The sequence below is a fragment of the Bos indicus genome, chromosome 28 (genome assembly GCF_029378745.1).
Source record: "Bos indicus isolate NIAB-ARS_2022 breed Sahiwal x Tharparkar chromosome 28, NIAB-ARS_B.indTharparkar_mat_pri_1.0, whole genome shotgun sequence".
NCBI classification, from domain to species: Eukaryota; Metazoa; Chordata; class Mammalia; order Artiodactyla; family Bovidae; genus Bos; species Bos indicus.
The window spans coordinates 12,446,925-12,461,389 of NC_091787.1; the positions used below are offsets into that span (position 1 = coordinate 12,446,925).

A 14,465-nucleotide genomic window follows, 5' to 3' on the forward strand; every position below is an offset into this window, starting at 1 on the left:
ATGCAGGATGCTGGATGCTTGGGGCTGCTGCACTGGGACGACCCAGAGGGATGGTGTGGGGAGGGAGGAGGGAGGAGGGTTCAGGATGGGGAACACATGTATACTAATTAAATAATTTTCTATTAAAGAAAAAAACAAAACAAAACAAAAAAATAAAAAGACTTTATTGAATTTGTTAAAAAAAAAAAAAAAAAAGACCATCCCCAAGAAAAAGAAATGCAAAAAGGCAAAATGTTTCTGTGACTCGAGGTCTTACAAATAGCTGAGAAAAGAGGAGAAGCTAAAGGCAAAGGAGAAAAGGAAAGATATATCTATTTGAATGCAGAGTTCCAAAGAATAGCAAGGAGAGATGAGAAAGTCTTCCTCAGTGATCAATGCAAAGAAATAGAGGAAAACAATAGAATGGGAAAGACTAGAGATCTCTTCAAGAATATTAGAGATACCAAGGGAACATTTCATGCAAAGATGGGCACAATAAAGGACAGAAATCCAATGGACCTAACAGAAGCAGAAGATATTTTGTGTATTCTTGCACAAAAGGATACACAAAAAAACTACACAAAAAAGATCTTCATGACCCAGATAATCATGATGGTGTGATGACTCACCTAGAGCCAGACATCCTGGAATGCGACGTCAAGTGGGCTTTAGGAAGCATCACTACAAACAAAGCTAGTGGAGGTGATGGAATTCCAGTTGAGCTATTTCAAATCCTAAAAGATGATGCTGTGAAAGTGCTGCACTCAATATGCCAGCAAATCTGGAAAACTCAGCAGTGGCCACAAGACTGGAAAAGATCAGTTTTCATTCTAATCCCAAAGAAAGGCAATGCCAAAGAATGTTCAAACTACCACACAATTGCACTCATCTCACACGCTAGGAAAGTAATGCTCAAAATTCTCCAAGCCAGGCTTCAGCAATACGTGAACCGTGAACTTCCAGATGTTCAAGCTGGTTTTAGAAAAGGCAGAGGAACCAGAGATGAAATTGCCAACATCCACTGGATCATCGAAAAAGCAATGAGTTCCAGAAAAACATCTACTTCTGCTTTATTGACTATGCCAAAGCCTTTTACTGAGTGGATCACAACACACTGTGGAAAATTCTTCAAGACATGGGAATACCAGACCACCTGACCTGACTCCCAAGAAATCTATATGCAAGTCAAAAAGCAACAGTTAGAACTAGACATGGAACAACAGACTCGTTCCAAATCTGGAAAGGAGTATGTCAAGGCTGCTTATTTGTCACCCTGCTTATTTAACTTATATGCAGAATACATCATGTAAAATGTCAGGCTAAATGAAGCACAAGCTGGAATCAATATTGTCAGGAGAAATAGCAATACCTCAAATACACAGATGATACCACCCTTATAGCAGACAGCAAAGAAGAACTAAAGAGCCTCTTGATGAAAGTGAAAGAGGAGAGTGAAAAAGTTGGCTTAAAACTCAACATTCAGAAAACTAAGATCATGGCAGCTGGTCCCATGACTTCATGGCAAATAGGGATATAATGGAAACAATGAGAGACTTTATTTTTGGGGCTCCAAAATCATTGCAATGTTGACTGTAGCCATGAAATTAAAAGCCACTTGCTCCTTGAAAGAAAAGCTATGACCAACCTTGACAGCATATTAAAAAGCAGAGACATTGCTTTACCAACAAAGATCCATCTAGTCAAAGCTATGGTTTTTCAGTAGTCATGTATGGATGTGAGAGTTGGACATATAAAGAAAGCTGAGCACTGCAGAATTGATGCTTTTGAACTGTGGTGTTGGCAAAGACTCTTGAGAGTCCCTTGTACTGCACAGAGATCCAGCTAGTCAATCCTGAAGGAAATCATTCCTGAATATTCATTGGAAGTACTGATGCTGAAGCTGAAACTCCAATACTTTTTCCACCTGATACAAAGAATTGACTCATTGGAAAAGACCCTTCAACCTAAGTTTGAATCATCAGTTTCCTAATCTGGAAAATGAGGCTAATATACATTTTCAAGGTTGTGATAAGGATTATATGATACAGTACATATTTGGAACAACCAGCACTTTACCTAACTCATGGGAGAACCTCACTAAATGATAGAGAATAATTAAAATAATAATCTGTGATTGTAATAAGGCTGTCATTAATTGAGAGGTGTCATACCGTTGCTAGGAGCTGCTAAACTTGAGTGAAGACTTACTTTGAAGATACTGTTCTCCTCTAAGAATGCTCATCCATTTAAAAATATGCCACTACCTGCCAGCCCTGTGCTGCGTGCTGTAGAGGCAGCAGTGAGTTTCTGCTCTCGTGCAGCTGACATCTTAGATGGGTCTTTAGCGTTCACAGCCTGGGCTGCTTTTACAACTTTCTTCCACCAAATGATTATACTTTTAGCCGAACTTCAGTAGTAGAATTAATTCAGCACCAAATCTTTATGGAGAGGAGGAAGACAGACAAATTAAACACTGGGAGAAATCTTCTGGTAGTTAATATTGGCAATATGCACTCAACACCTCTGGGGTAAAATCTGTCTCCTCATCCCTAAGAGTGAATGAAGTTCGTCATATTGCTGCCATATTACCAAGTTAAGAACATTCAGTGGAGCCCCAGTCACCAGGTCTTACTTAAAAAACCTTTCCTAGCTAGTATGTTTTCAGAGCTTCCCATTTCTTTTTTCCCCACTCTGGGCTCTGTGTTTCTAGAACACCAAACCCATATCGAGTGGGGGCTCTACCTCGTTAAAACACTTTCACACTCATTTCAGCAAATTGTTTAGGTTCCACATGTTGCCTTTGGGTTTTGTTTAGACATAAGAATCCTATCCTGCTGCAAAGGTTTTTTTCTCATCATCCCTACATTTGTTTTTATGTTTGGGAATCTTAGCAGTTTCCTAATCTGGACCTCCCATTGGTACCTCTGAAGCTTGTTCCCTAGGATCATGAAGTCAGCTTCATGGAGGTCAATGGCTTTAGGGGGCAGGGTTTTGCTTAGGCCTGAGTAAAGGCAAGGGCTGTGAAAGAGACTGTGAACCAGGCCTTGGGGTGCAGGCTGTTTGCAGTTTGACCTTGAGCCAGAGGGAAGCAGCCCTCTTGCTGAGGGCTGAGGCAGATTGAGGATGAGGCTGAGGCAGATTAGGTATCTTGAACATCATGCACTGTTGCTGCTGCTGCTGCTAAGTTGCTTCAGTCATGTCTGACTCTGTGCGACCCCATATACGGAAGCCCACCAGGCTCCCCCACCCCTGGGATTCTCCAGGCGAGAACACTGGAGTGGATTGCCATTTCCTTCTCCAATGCAAGAAAGTGAAAAGTGAAAGGGAAGTCACTCAGTCGTGTCTGACTCTAGCGACCCCATGAACTGCAGCCTACCAGGCTCCTCATGCACTGTTACCAAGCTGCAAACTTGCTGAATGTGTGGAAAAGCATACTTCAGGATCCATCAGTGCATTGCTAGTTCTAAGCCTACTAAACATCTTGAGACTATTGCTCCCAATTTCATTTTGCATTTGGAGTCCAGAAGTCAGGAATAACATTGGGTTCAGAGTTACATGACTAATCCTCTTGGTATCAAGTTAGCTTTCATTGGATAAATTACCTAAATTCTAACTAATATGGAAAACATAGTTTTCCAATTCCAAGAATGTCCAGAGGAGAATATGGTTTAAGTAGCTCCCCCCCACCACACACACACACATTGTATATCAATAACTTATTTCTGGCTCAATACTTTATTTATAGCTATAGCTGGAGGACAGAGTTATTGGCATAATCTTGGCTAAAGCCATTCTCTTCCTATAGCAAACAATCTCTGTTGAGATGGATTCTCCAAGATTAATAATAATCATGAGCTGCGGCTGAGGGAGAAAAGCAACTTTGTGAAGAGAGCATCCTACTAACTGGTCTCGGCAGTAAATAATGGGCCTGCCAACCAGAGTGTTCTCATGTCAGCTACAAACTGGTGCTTGCCATGGGCACTTGCCATGCATCTCTAAAAGGATTAAATCAGGTACTGCTGCAGCTGCTGGGTTTTAACACCCCCTGAAAGGAGTTCAGGGTGGAGTGCAGAAATGAAGCACTCTGTGCTCTGGAAAGAACTGGTGGAACAGGTCCTCAGGTACTTAGATATTTTCAGGAGTATATTTTATGAGTCCAATTCTTCTATCTCCTCATATCTAGAAAAGCTCTTAAATTCTTCATGGTGGTGACTGTTTCTTGTGACTAGCAGAAGCCTTCTGCAAAAGATATTTACTTGGTTGCATGTACGGCCCCTTCACCAAAATCACATATTTACTGTCCTTTCCCCACCACATCTTTGGAGCAGTTTCTCAGAGCTATCTGAAATGCTATCTTCCTGGCTATTGTCCTCATTTTCCCCCAAATATAATTTAACTCACAACTCTCACCTTGTGCATTTTTTTTTTTAAAGTCAACACCACGTCCATCAAGAAGTTATAAGCTTATGTAATTCAGCAGATAACTGTCAGAAAGGTCGATAATCTTAATTGTAAACCTCACTGTATAAATGCATAGCTTAAAAAGAATCTATACATATTCACGTATTGTAGAAGAGTTCCTAAACATATGTATGTATGCTCAGTCATTCAGTCTTGTCCAACTCTTTGCAACCCTATGGACTGTAACCCACCAGACTACCCTGTCCATGGGATTTTCCAGGCAAGAATACTGAAATGGGTTGTTATTGCCTCTTTGAGGGGATCTTCCCGATCCAGGGATAAAACTTGCGTCTCCTATATATCCTGCATTGGCTGGTGGCAGTTTCTTTACTATTGAGCCACCTGGGAAGCCCCAGAACAGTTCTTGTACAAAGCCTTAATTTTGCCCTCTACTTTAGGATTATTGGTTGTTCTTTGCTTCTTAATAATATTCTTTATTTGTAAGTAACCTAAAAATGTAGTTTCTCTAATATGTAAGTGGAAAAGCCCTCATTTTATCTTCGTTTCAAATGACACTTCCCTTGCTTAACTGTGGAGTTTAGAGGGAACTTGGGCTAAGAGACAGCTGCCTGAAATGATGCATTGGAGTACTGAATGCATAAGCAACACTTGCTACCATCTTAAGCAATAAGGTTGTCCTCTTTCTACCCTAAAAGCACAGTATCCTATTGCCCTGTTTACTTGTAGTCTTTCTTACTTAGTCAGAGATCCAGAATATCAGTACTAAGGAATCCTTACTGCTTTTGACTTTAACTCCACTCTGACATTCATTAAAGGAAGTACTGATACTTCAAGAGACTAAACAGAATTTCTGAAATCTGTAAATATTTTCACTCCAGACATACCTGAGGCATCTCTATACCCAAAATACTAGGAAGCTCTCAACTTTTTGAAAATTCTCTCACATCCACTTGAGGTAACTGTGATTTCTGAGTCGTAAATCGCTTCCTTTCAAGACAGTTCTAGGAAAATATCCAGAGACAGTCACAAAGATAACCATCTAAATGTCCAGGCTTATAATGTGAAAAAAGTATTTTCGATGCTGTTTTGGCTGTCTTCCTTCATATTGTGCTTCCAGGAAACCAAGGCCTTTTCAGGTTTCAGAATGAAGAGAGCACTGGCTTCTTAAATACTTGAAAGTAATTATGCATTCTACCAGACAGCTTAGGGGAAGTTGTAAGGGAACCATTTCCATCTCAATGTAAATGCGTATTTCGCCTCTGTAGATGTATTCTGGCAGAAAGCGTCCTCATTCCAATAGCATGCCCTATTAGGTCTTAAAGCAATAATTAAGCTTGCTTTTCTGGTTTTTGTATTTTTCTTTCATTTTTTACATTTCAAAGATGACTTCTAAGTTTGCTTTCCTTGGGTTCCATCTCTAATATCCCTAGAATATTTCAGATGGATGAGGTAGTCATGAAGTGAAGTGAAAGTGTTAAGTCACTTAGTCGTGTCCAACTCTTTGTAACCCCAATGGACTGTAGCCCTCCAGGCTGCTCTGTTCATGAAATTCTCCAGGCAAAAATATAGAATGGGTAGCCATTCCCTTCTCCAGGAGTTCTTCTCCACCCAGGGATTGAACCCAGTTCTCCTGCATTGCAGGAGGATCCTTTACCATCTGAGGCACCAGAGAATAGACTGCTAATTTTGTTTCACTTGGTAAAGAAATACCTCTTTAACTACCGTTCCAGGTTAGATACCTGTTGACCTAGTAACAATTGTCTGTCTGTGTTTTTATCATCCATAAGTTAACTGGTACATTGATTCTAAAAATGGTCCCTCCTAACTAACATTAACTAGACCTCCTAACTAAATCCCCTACGATTACACAGTGGAAATGAGAAATAGATTTAAGAGACTAGATCTGATAGACAAAGTGCCTGATAAACTATGGACAGAGTTTCCTGACATTATACAGGAGACAGGGGTCAAGATGATCCCCATGGAAAAGAAATACAAAAAAGTTAAATGGCTGTCTGAGGAAGCCTTACAAATAGCTGTGAAAAGAAGAGAAGTAAAAAGCAAAGGAGAAAAGGAAAGATATATTCATTTAAATGCAGAGTTCCAAAGAATAGCAAGGAGAGATAAGAAAGCCTTCCTCAGTGATCAATGCAAAGAAATAGAGGAAAACAACAGAATGGGAAAGACTAGAGATCTCTTCAAGAATATTAGAGATACCAAGGGAACATTTCATGCAAAGATGGGCTCGATAAAGGACAGAAATGGTATGGACCTAACAGAAGCAGAAGATATCAAGAAGAGGTGGCAAGAATACACAGAAGAACTGTACAAAAAAGATCTTCATGACCCAGATAATCAAGATGGTGTGATCTCTCACCTAGAGCCAGACATCCTGGAATGTGACGTCAAGTGGGCCTTAGGAAGCATCACTACACACAAAGCTAGTGGAAGTGATAGAATACCAGTTGAGCTATTTCAAATCCTGAAAGATGATGCTGTGAAAGTGCTGCACTCAATATGCCAGCAAATCTGGAAAACTCAGCAGTGACCACAGGACTGGAAAAGGTCAGTTTTCATTCCAATCCCAAAGAAAGGCAATGCCAAAGAATGCTTGAACTACTGCACAATTGCACTCATTTTACACGCTAGTAAAGTAATGCTCAAAATTGTCCAAGCCAGGCTTCAGCAATATGTGAACCGTGAACTACTATATGTTCAAGCTGGTTTTAGAAAAGGCAGAGGAACCAGAGATGAAATTGCCAACATCCACTGGATGTTGGAAAAAGCAAGAGAGTTTCAGAAAAAGATGTATTCTGCTTTATTGACTATGCCAAAGCCTTTGAGTGTGTGGCTCACAATAAACTGTGGAAAATTCTGAAAGAGATGGGAATACCAGACCATCTAACTTGCCTCTTGAGAAATCTCTATGCAGATCAGGAAGTAGGAAAAGGAATATGTTGCTGCATATTCTCACCCTGCTTATTTAACTTATACACAGAGTACATCATGAGAAACTCTGGGCTGTAGGAAGCCCAAGCTGGAATCAAGATTGCTGGGAGAAATATCAATAACCTCAGATATGCAGATGACACCACCCTTATAGCAGAAAGTGAAGAACTAAAGAGCCTCTTGATGAAAGTGAAAGAGGAGAGTGAAAAAGTTGGCTTAAAACTCAACATTCATAAAACTAAGATCATGGCATCTGGTCTCATTACTTCATAACAAATAGATGGGGAAACAGTGGCTGACTTTATTTTTGGGGGCTCCAAAATCACTGCAGATGGTGATTGCAGCCATGAAATTAAAAGATGCTTACTCCTTGGAAGGAAATATATGACTAACCTAAACAGCATATTCAAAAGCAGAGACATTACTTTGCCAACAAAGGTCCATCTAGTCAAGGCTGTAGTTTTTCCAGTAGTGATGTATGCATGTGAGAGTTGGACTATATAGAAAGCTGAGTGCCGAAGAATTGATGCCTTTGAACTGTGGTATTGGAGAAGACTCTTGAGAGTCCCTTGGACTGCAAGGAGATCCAACCAGTCCATCCTAAAGGAGATCAGTCCTGAATGTTCATTGGAAGGACTGATGTTGAAGCTGCAACTCCAATATTTTGGCCACCTGATGCAAAGAGCTGACTCATTGGAAAAGACCCTGATGCTGGGAAAGATTGAGGGCAAGAGGAAAAGTGGATGACAGAGGATAAGATGGCTGGATGGCGTCACTGACTCAATGAACTTGAATTTGAGCAAACTTTGGGAGATAGTGAAGACAGAGAAGCCTGACGTGCTGCAGTTCATGGGGTCAAAAGAGTCAGACACAGCTTAGCAAAATAACAACAGTAAAGTGATAGCTCTCTGATGTGGAATTGTGTTTTGAAGGATAACTTAATTCAGCTCTCAGATTCTACCACCGCAACTCACATCCTTAGGTGCTCAGAGTCTGTGATGTTATGCTAAATTCTGTACTTACACTGAGTTCTAGTCCCAGGAATAGAACTTTCTTTTTAGAAGAGAGAGTTCCCTGTGAGCAGAACTTTCCTTTATTAATAAAAGAATTACATAGAATTAGATTTGATTCCTACATTTGTTCACTCCCTGGCTATTTGACTGTGAAATTCACTTGATGAAAACTCCAGGTTTTTAAAAGATAGATAATAATAGAACTTTCAGAAGACTGAAAAGAAAACAGATATGTGTATAAAGCATCCACCAAAGTGTATACACACAGGTAGGCACATGAGTAACACTGATTATGATAATGTTCCTGCTGAAAAAGGACAGGTGGAAAGAAAAGGAAAAAGGAAGAGCAGTGAGAGGAGGGGGAGAAGCAGAAATAAGAGGGAAAAAAAGGGAAGAGCTGGAGCATGTAATGGGAGAAATAATGAGATTGTACCATTTTGCGAGGGCTTTCCAAGTATCTCTTTCCTTCATCTACCAGTTCTCATCTTTGGTGTAATTGCAAAGCATAATGAGACTCTGAGAGAGTTTGTTTCCTCTTCCCCCACCTCCCCCAGGAGAAGCCCATAGAAGCTGCTTCTCACTTTTTCTGTGCTGGCTTTGCCCCACCTTTTGACCTCCTTTCTGCATTAGTTCACCTCCCCAGCACCACTCCATCCTATAGCTTGAGAGCTTCTCTACTAGCATCAGGATTTCCTGATTCATGAGAACCCTTTATCCACAGCCTGTCTAATGGTTGTCTCAGTCCAGTTAGATAACGTTGGAGTTAGATTTGAAATTTAAATAGAGTTAGAGGCTGCTGTCTCTGTTTTGTAAACTGCATGTTAAGGAAAAAAATTCCCACTGATTTTTGTCTAGTAAATTTAACTGTCCTAAGTTAAAATTAAGAGAAAAGAGTAACTGGAACACTGAGAGAGCAAATGTAGAATAAACATAGAAGTTAATTCTCAGCACAACTATTCTTTAAACTCTAATAGCCAGTAAACGTAAACATGAAGTGACAGTTTCTTCATTACAAATGTAAACACACGAAGAAACTTACCCAGCAGCAGTTTAAAACAAACCAAGAGATAAAACCTCCTCGTTTGCTTATGCCTGAGCCTTTTTCACAACGGCTGTCTTTCTTTTTGGTTTATTATTTCCTACCTTAGCACTGTGGCTATCAAATATATAGTTACTGAAAGAATTAAGCCTGGTGCAAAATAATTCTAGAGTCAATGAAGAAAGAAAAAATACTTTTCACATAACTTTCAAATTATGGAAACCTAGTTAAAATGTATTTTCATCCAGAATACCAATTTTTTGCCTCAGACCTAACCATGAGTTTGTTCAAACCACGGATGAATCAGGCAGGAATCTCTGGGCATATCTGTTGTAGGGAAGAAGAGCCACCCACATGCACAGGAGGAGATGTTTCTCATTCCTTGTTGAGTAGGTTTCATAGCTATGCAATCAGGGTCACTTTCCTGCACTTTCTTTGATAGACAATTCTTTTGATCAAACAGAATTCTTTCAATCTTTTGTACTTTGTTCTGTTATAATGCAACAAGAATAAAGGAACGTTAGTTGCTTCGTGAGTGGGTGACACTGGTTAGAACTGCCTTCAGAGGAAAGTCTGAAACTCAGATGAGCAGTGCCTAAATGGCCTATGGCAGGCTTAGCATGCAGACAGCTGAGCATAATTCAACACGTTTCTGTGTCTCAACTGTTGCTCTTGTCAAATATTCTTACTCGTTTTTGGATAATTTTCACGTTATTCTTCTTGAGGTTCTGCTGAAATAGCTCGTTCTTTCTCTCATATGTGTGTGTGTATAAAACTTTTGTGTATAAAAGTTAGCATCATTATGTGCTAATTGCTTATGCTAATTGGGAAATATTAAGGTAAACGATGTGTATTTTAACTAAAGTGAAAGTGAAAGTCGCTCAGTCATGTCCGACTCTTTGCAATCCCATGGACCATACAGTCCATGGAATGCTCCAGGCCAGAATACTGGAGTTGGTGGCCTTTCCCTTCTCCAGGGGATCTTCCCAACCCAGAGATAGAACCCAGGTCTCCCTCATTGCAGGGGGATTCTCTACCAGCTGAGCCGCAAGGGAAGCCCTTTAACTGGAGTAGGTGGTTTAAATGACTCCATTTCAAAGACAACTTCACTTCAGTCATTCTAATTTTTAAATCTGCCTCTAAATACTTCCATTCCCAATAGCAAAATAAATAAATGGACTAACAAACAGGTCTTACTGCAACAGCAGTAATATATTATTTTACTTAAAGAAAAAAGTGAGATTTCAGATGTGCAGAAGGTCTAGGATGTTACCACCACTTTTAGAAATGTATATACATTATTTGCTTTTTAAAACATAAGCTTGAACTCAAGCAGATTCGCATCTTCTCAAATAAATTGATGAAGTTCAAATAAGTTACCTATAGTTGCACAATTTTATTATATTTATCACACTGTCATAATTTTTGTTAATCTACCCTACATGAAATTGCCTATAATTTTAATAAGCCTATATATAACATTTTGTATTCTGCATTCATGTACACATTTCCTTATATTAATGTAACTTTCATACTTATTATAGCAATAGAGCATAATATATTTAATAATACAGCATTCCATAGTGTTAAAACAGTTCCCTTTTGTTAGGTTATGGTATTAATAATAGCAGTTATAACACCTACCACTTACCAACTGTTTACACAATGAGTGTTCTGTTAAGCACGTCTTTTTACAAAGTAGAGACCATGCCTAGTTTGTTATGTGGAACACCTTGACTTTAGAATTTGGTAGACTTCGGTCTCAACTTCCTGTGTGATGATTAATCAAGGAAAAAATTCTATTTTGATTCCTCACTTTCAGTTTTCTCCTCTGAAAAAAATAAGAATAATAATAACTGACTTATAGGTTGTTATCTACCAGAGTGTGACACATGGTAAATGTTCAAGATATGGGAGAAGATTGTTCTTGGGAACTACTTCTAAAAATTATTTAACCTGTATAAAATGAAGATGTTTATATGATTTTGTGCATATTTCTATATGGATTTCCAGGATAATTAAGTAGTCAGGATCAGCAACTATATGCTAAGTGTCCTTTTTTTTTTTTTAATCAAATCCTCACTATCTTTCCATCATTCTTCTTTTTTTCATTCTTTATTTATTCTTTAAAAAAATAATAGAGCCTATTATAACCAAGAATTTATGAAGTCACTGCTTGACTCCAGGTTGCATCTGGCATGAAGGAGATGCTGTCTGTTCAACAAGCATCAGGGCACAATCTCTGCTGTAAGGCCAGTGAATAGGCAGAAATGTAGGCAGATATATTTGTTCACATGTCTGTCTTCTACAGGAGGCCGTAGTTGGTCATCTTAATGTATCATATCAATGCACTTGGCCAAGATATAGCCTCCTGGGAAAGACACATGTAAATAAAAAAGAATACAATATTAATCATAAAAATAGGTTTATACACAAAATGTTGTGACTTTATATTTTTTGTCTAAGGGATTAAGGAGGTTGCAGGATTCATTTCTGAATTAAATTTTTAAGTAAATACCAATTTACCCGTTAAATAGAGAGGAGTCCAAAGTTTAAAAGGTATAGTCCACCCAGCAAAAACAAGATGCAAAGTCAAATATGACAACATGAAAGAGACCTACCATTTTCCTACAGCTGTAATGACTGTGGTAGACGATTAGTGTTAGGGTAAGAGGGTGAGAAAGTAAGCAGGATCAGAAAGTACATAGGAAGCTGGTACATATCCTGTGCCTCCTATGTGACAGGCAGTATGCTGGACATTTTATGCATATTTGGTCCTACAGTTCTCAGAATAACCCTATTTAAGAAGTGATGGAAATAAGACTTTGAATAGAAAGTCAGTTGTCCAAGGTCATACAGCAAAAAAAATAGTGGAATTGATGTTCAGACCCAAGTCTTTGAGATCAAAACCCCTTTTCTTGTCATCAAGATGCAATGAATATTTAAATAGGAAACCACTTAAGTGTCTTTTCATTTGTTTCAGTTTAATTAACTTCTCTGAAGATAAATCTTTGGGATTTTATTCTGTATTGTCTCAAACTTCATCAAAAGCATGGAGTGGTTGTTCTAGACAACGTATTTAACTTTTCTTTGATATTCTTCAAATGAAAATGCTTCCTCTCCGTATATTTTCATGTATTATGTAGCAGATTCTTTTTAATACAGTTCTTATGCTTTGTTTTGTTTTGCTTCATCCCCTGTTTATCTGTTATTAGATATGACCCACTATTTGCTTTTCTATGGGATTGATGGAGTGTCTTTCACCTGCTTTAGGATGCCTCTGTTTTCTCTTTTAATCTTTCTAAGATCTTCAGCAAAGAAAACAACAAAAAACAAACCAAAAAAAAAAGAAAAAAAACCTGATTATCTGCCTTTCTAGAGGCTGGCACATACAGGGAGAGAATCAGAGCCTGGAGATTTGATTTTCTTCATGAGAAATTCATTCTGTCATACTGAAAAATAACATTTATTCTGGTGGCTGGATTTCTCCATCCATCCTCATTGGTCCAGCCTGTAGCCTGTATGCCAGACTGAGTATGGCTGAATCTACTCTCTTTTCTGGTACTTCCCCCGGGAAGAACCCCCGTGCCCCGAGAAAAAGCCCTGCTATACTCATAATACTGCACTGCACTGGATCTATATAGGGAAATGGATTCCCAGCTTCCAATCTGCTTCCAATCTGCTCTGAAGCACCCCCTTTCTTTAATATCATCCCTTCCAAATTGAGAACTAATAATTCTCTAGACCAGAAATCAGCCTATGATATCTGTAAAGGGTCAAATAGTAAATATATTTTAGCCTTTCAAGTAATACTGTTCTTTCACAACCTCTCAACATTACTGTTATAGCATAAACGTAACCAGAGACAATATATACGTGAGATGTTGTGGCTGTATTCCAATAAAACTTTATTTATAGACTCTGAAATTTGAATTTCAAATAATTTACACTTAAATGATTCCTTTGATTTCCTCCAACGATTTAAAAATGTGAAAACCATTTTTAGCTCACCGGCAGCAGTCTGCAGTTTGCCAGCCCTTGCTCTACACAGGCAGGATGCTTGCTTCTTCTGCAGGGTAAATTGGAATCTGACCATCATGGTCTCCAGTTTGACTGCTTTCTCTACAGCATCTCCAATGCAGAGCAGCACTTTGTAGTTTCTTGTGATGTGCAGTTTCTACCTGGAGTCTTTAGCTATTTTAGTTTTCTCCTCTATCTTTGTGTCCTCCCCTCTTGAGATCTCGTCACAGGCAAGGTGCTTAGACTGTGTTAGCAGTTAGTATCTGATCTAGAAGTGAAAGATGGGTTGTGTTTTTTTCTCTCTCTCTCTGGAAAATTTTTGTTATTTTACCTTTTTTGTTCTTCAGAAACCTCTCCAACTGAACTAAATTAAACTGCCAAATAGTTTGTATTTCTTTTAATGATATATATTTGAACTTCATTCACATGATTTTTAGATGATTCTTCTTACTCTTTCCTCTTGAGATTGTGTTGCAAACAGGAAGATACTTCTGGTAAGTAAAGGAAAGAATTGACAAAGCAAAAGTGTGACTTGAGACTTTCTCTTTTTCAGTTTCTACTTTTGTTGTTGCTGTTATTCATTTACTTAATCAACAAATATCTGTGTGTACCCAAAAGATCTTACATTTTGACAAAGATGAGTAGAATACCGTATTTGTTTTCTAGGATACTAAATGTGAAACAGAGATACGTGTTTTTATAATCCTCTTGATATCTGTTATTTATACCATAAGTCATAGGGAGCACAAGTCAGCATAGGAAGAAGTGTGTGCTTGGCATACTCCACGTGATATGAAAAAGAAGCATAGATTATAGAATAGGGCCCTGCTTGCAGCCTTAAATATTGTTAAATGAAGGGATTACCTGCACTGCAATGCTGTTGTCAAGACTGAATGAAATTTTATACACAGACATGTTGTAAGTGCTTAGCATATAACATCCCCCCCCAAATTTACAACAGAATGTTAAATGTTTTGGGTTAGGTTTTTATTGATAAATTTATAACCTTCCAGTAATGTGATACAGTTTACTACTAACTTTGT

At 38.6% G+C, this 14,465-nt stretch overlaps 1 protein-coding gene across 7 annotated transcripts in view; it reads left to right on the forward strand.

Annotated features, from left to right (window-relative positions):
• Window positions 1-14,465, forward strand: part of CHRM3 (cholinergic receptor muscarinic 3) — a 567,870-nt gene that overhangs the window by 148,155 nt on the left and 405,250 nt on the right. The window lies entirely within an intron of this gene.